Below are 5,348 nucleotides of genomic sequence, written 5' to 3' on the forward strand. Positions count from 1 at the left end.
AGAAACGTTGCGAGAAGGCGTCCCCAAGACGAAAGAAACAAAACGACCTATTTTATATTATAAACACATATAGATCGCTTTCTCACATTCTACATAAGCAATTTAATTTTTCTATGTATACAGGGTGTTCGACCACCCCTGGGAAAAATTTTAATGGGAGATTCTAGAGGCCAAAATAAGACGAAAATCAAGAATACCAATTTGTTGATGGAGGCTTCGTTAAAAAGTTATTAACAATTAAATTAAAAAATTTCAAATCGTTTTGGAAAAATTATTTTCGGTTGCCAATTCGGGGGTCAATTACAATCATTTTTTATGAATACACATATCCCCGACAATCCTACCCTCCTTCGAGAAAAAAATTCGGGTAGGTGGTGAAATTTCTCTTCTTGGCGAAAAAAAGAATTTTTCAAATCGTTCTAAAAATATTATTTCCGATTGCAAGGGTCGATTATAATCATTTTTTATGAATAGATATACCCCGGAAATCCTACCCAGTTTGGAGAAAAAAATTCGAGAAGGTGTGAAATTTTTCAACAAAATTAAAAAATTTTAAATCGTTCTAAAAAAATTATTTCTGATTGCAGGGACCAATTATAATAATTTTTGGTCGATAGACATACCCTCGAAATCGTAACCATTTTCGAGAAAAAAATTCCTTACCGAAAATATAATTTCAGGCGAAAAATGCTTCCCGTAAATTTTATGTTTGAATCTTTAAAACACCATAACTTCCGAACGGATTGGACGATTTTAATGTTAAGAAAGCCAAACGCCGCGTATTTTAGTGTAGAATATGTAACAATTATAAAAATATTGGAAAGGTTGTTCCTTGGCCCCGTAATGTTAGAAAACCCCCATAAAAATGGTCCAATTTTCAACTTATATAGCCATAACTCCTATAATAGTGAATATATTTCAATGAAACTTTTTTCTCAAGTAGAGCCCATAGGTACCTGCAAAAAAGTATTAAACAACTTTTCTGTAGGACGTCAAGCGAAATTATTAAAAATCAAAAACGAATTTTTAAGAAAAATCAACAGGGGATAGGTAGGTAGGTAGGTAGGTAGGTAGGTAGGTGCCTAAATTTTTCGGCGAAATTGAAAAGTTTCAAATCGTTCTGGAAAAATTATTTTCGGTTGCGGAGGTAAATTATAATCATTTTCGGTGAATAGACATACTCCCGAAATCTTACCCACTTTCGAGAAAAAATTCAGTATTGGCGGAACTTTAAACGTTAATAACTTTTTAACGAAGCCACCATCAACAAATTGGTATTCTTGATTTTCGTCTTATTTTGGCCTCTAGAATCTCCCATTAATATTTTTCCCAAGGGTGGCCGAACACCCTGTATATGTGTATGCATGTATGTATGTATAACAGAAAAGAAAAAAACACAAAAAATATTATTTTAATTTAACGCAACCTTAATTTAATAAATTATAATTTCTAATAATATATTTTTTCATGTAAAGCCACTATATTTCTTTCATTATTCTTTCGCGTCATTACTTTAAGGTAATTTAGGTTTTAAATATGTTAAGCAAAAATCATGTTATCCAGTGCTGTACAAAGGTTTTCGCAATTTTCTTATCGTGTTAGAGCGAAAGCGTGTTATAGGGGATATGATGCCGTGTTGTAGGGGACAAGCATCCCTGTATAGGGAAATTCTCTTTTACAAATGTCGACGGAATCCCGACGTAACACCTGTATTCACGAGTTGTTATTAATGAAGTTGAAGGTAGACGATCAACAACACAAGATTCACACGTAACCAGTCTTCCGAATTCAAGGACACTTCAATTTGGCGACAAGCATGGGATGCTGCTCACGAAATACACGAAACTTTCGTCGTGAGAGTAGCACGTGAAATTTACTTACATAACCTAAATCGAGCACGTACTCTACCTCACTTACGGGCACGAACGTAAGGCGATTTCTACAGTCGATATCGCCGATTTTTACAAAAGGTAAGTTTTAACGTTTAAGTAAACAAAGCCTCTGTAAGTTTTATTTTCCATACTTCAAAAGTAAAAATAAATACATGAAAAAAGAAAAAAACGTTCTTGACAAGTCCTATAAAATACTTGAGTTCAGTTTGTTCATAATTCATCGGTAAAAGAATCTAATGTTCTCTATGTTATCCGATACACAAGATATAAAGTCAGTTTCTCCTTTCATTATTAGATGCGTTGACTTTAATTTTATAAATTATGATGATAAGTATGATGATTTTACAGAAAGTAAAAATTATTTTTAATATTAAAGATTTCCTATATAAAGACAAGAAGGATATTTTTACCAATATCTATCTATCTATCTATCTTAATATTCTTCCCACTTGGCCCACTTACTTTAACGAGTCTGAGTAAATCATCAATGTACTATCTCTATTTTTATTAATAAAAATAATAGTTGGATAACATAGAACTTAATATTTTATTAGTCACACCGCTAATAAAATGAATCTGCGATTCCATATCCAAAGATATAGTATAAGCTAGAAAATTCAGATTATTCAAGTTACTTCTATCACTCGTCAAATTTTTTATGAAATTCTATGCTAATTCATGCTCTTTAAAATATAATTATAATCTACTGGGACTTTTAGTTAACTTATGTTTTAATAAATCAATAATCAAAGTATCTATAATTAATATTAAAATCAAATAAGAGTGTCGAAATAGTATTAATATTATCTTTTCTTAACACTATCAGTCTCTGATATTTAAATCTGTTATCACCTTGTTCGAATAATTTATTACTAGCTTTGATAATATATTTTGGGATGGATTTTTTAAGAATGGAATAAAAGGAATTCAATTGCGAATTTTTATGAGGAATAAAGGGATATTATTATACTATCAACATGTATATCGTTCTTTAACTTGCCCATTTAGATATTTATATACTTGTATGAATATAAACCCATACTAAAATCATGTAAATATCTAAATCATTTTTAAATCTATGATTTGGAAAATTTTAGGGACTTGGAACTTAATTCATCTTTTATCTTACAGTTTTATCACACTTTAGAAGATAAAAATCATAATTAAACTTACATATACATAAATAATAATTTAATTTATTTTGCATAAAAACAGTCCTCTTCGTGCCTTTATATTTTCATTTTCTATGACCAAAAATTCGAAATTCGTTTCATTTTTACAAAAAAAGTGATTGGGATGTCCCAATCGGTAAGTATCATTTGTCGATTATCTTAAATATCTTATTATATTTTTTATATACTAAATTTTCAAACCTCTTTACCTTGATATCTTCTTTTTCATGTAATTTGAATACTTTTCTAAAGTAATCTTTTGTAAAATGTTCTGTTAATCTAAATTATCTAATAAATCTATATCAGAATTAGTTAATTCTGTTATAAGATAAGTGAAATCAATAAAGACGAAGTTGCCAATATCAATTAAGTCAACTACTTTTGGTAATACATTTGGTTAAACATTCTTTCTTATTTTTTATCTCTGAATTTCGAGATTACACAGATTAAAAAAATTTGTCTCTCTTTATTATTGTATCTATTTTTTCAGAGGGTAAATAGGTTCGTCATCCCCTTCTTCATTTGGCTTATCTTCATTTTCTTTCTTTCTTTCTTTATTTGAAATTTGAAAAGTCTATTATTAACTTAACCCAGACCTAACCAGACCACAATTCATCTTTCATATATTACTTCTAAATTCTTTCTTATTAATACTTTTCTGTATTAAAAAGTAAGTAGTCTTTCGTGTGATGCTTATTCAACATTCTTACTACAGCTTGGTGTTGTTGTTGTTGTTGTTGTTTCTTTTTTTTACCAAGAATAAAGTTATTTAAGAAGTTTATGCAGAAAATTTCACGTGAAAAATTTATTTTCTTAGAAAAGTACAACGTAGAACTATATATGATATGTTGTTTGTTTATAAAATCATCAATAACTACGTATAAATATGGAAATATGGAATTATTCTATATTCTAACATTTAAACGACATTATACATACAATAATTGTATTAACCATATATCCAAGCTAACCAGTTTAGCCAGCATATGGACTTCTTTAACGGTTCTCCGTATTCCTTCAAATAGCATGTCATTAGTGTTGTACGCACTGCATCTCATATTATACGCAATTAATGTGACTTTTATACATATTATGCAACTGTATTATATCAACAAAGGGTGTACAAACCCGTAAATAAATAAATAAATAAATAAATAAGTATTAAAAAAAGGGTAACGTGGAACTTGAAATGATTTTTTAGTTATTTTCTTTGGGTATTAAAGTAGATTTCATTGGATGTAAGAGTAGATGTAATTGGACAGTTAAGTATTTTTTATTATACTGTTAAAGCAATGTGTTTTAAGGGGAGGAGGTTTAAACACCTCGCCTAACCTAACCTCGTCCGGATCTCGAGGGAAGGAACGCTGGGCAAATGGAAAATAATCGGTGCAAGTTGAATTTATTTTCGCTTAGTCGCCTTATACGATTAAGCCGTTTATTTCTTAAATTTTACTCTTAATTACAATAGATAGAAGAAAATAATTTTCTAATTTGTTGATGGAGACTTCGTTAAAAAGTAATTATTAACGTTTAAAGTTCCGTCGGTAAAATGCGCAAGATTTCGGGGGTACGTCTATTCCACTAAAAATGATTGTAATTGACCCCCGCAACCGCAAATAATTTTTCCAAAACGATTTGAATTGAATTCTTTTTTCCGTCGAACAACCGTTTTCACACCTTCTCGAATTTTTTTCTAGAAAGTGGGTAGGATTTCTGGGGTATGTCTATTCACCAAAAATGATTGTAATTTACCCCCACAGCTAACAATATTTTTTTCAGAACGATTTGAAATATTTTAATTTCGTCGAAAAATTTCACACCTTCTCGAATTTTTTTCTAGAAAGTGGGTAGGATTTCGAGGGTATGTGTCATTACACAATTACCAAAAATGATCGTAATTGACCCCCGCAACCGAAAATAATTTTTCCAAAACGATTTGAATTGAATTTTTTTTTCTCTGTCACCTAATTAGATTTTCGGTAAGGAATTTTTTTCTCGAAAATGCGTAGGATCTCGGGGGTATGTGTAATGACCAAAAATTATTGTAATTTACCCTCACAACCGAAAATAATTTTTTTAGAACGATTTGAAAAATTTTTTACCTCTTGTTTTATAGTTGTTCCTTCCGATCCATAGGCATATAATTTATGAAAAATCTTTTAAATGTTTCATATAAATCTTGGCAAGAATTAAATTTTCTGTAAAAAAAAATTAAATAAATTTGTTCTCTGCCTTCTCTAGAAAAGAAAAAATTAAATGAGATGAAATCTTATACATTACATGC

The sequence above is a fragment of the Colletes latitarsis genome, chromosome 4 (assembly GCF_051014445.1).
Source record: "Colletes latitarsis isolate SP2378_abdomen chromosome 4, iyColLati1, whole genome shotgun sequence".
In the NCBI taxonomy this organism is placed as follows: domain Eukaryota; kingdom Metazoa; phylum Arthropoda; class Insecta; order Hymenoptera; family Colletidae; genus Colletes; species Colletes latitarsis.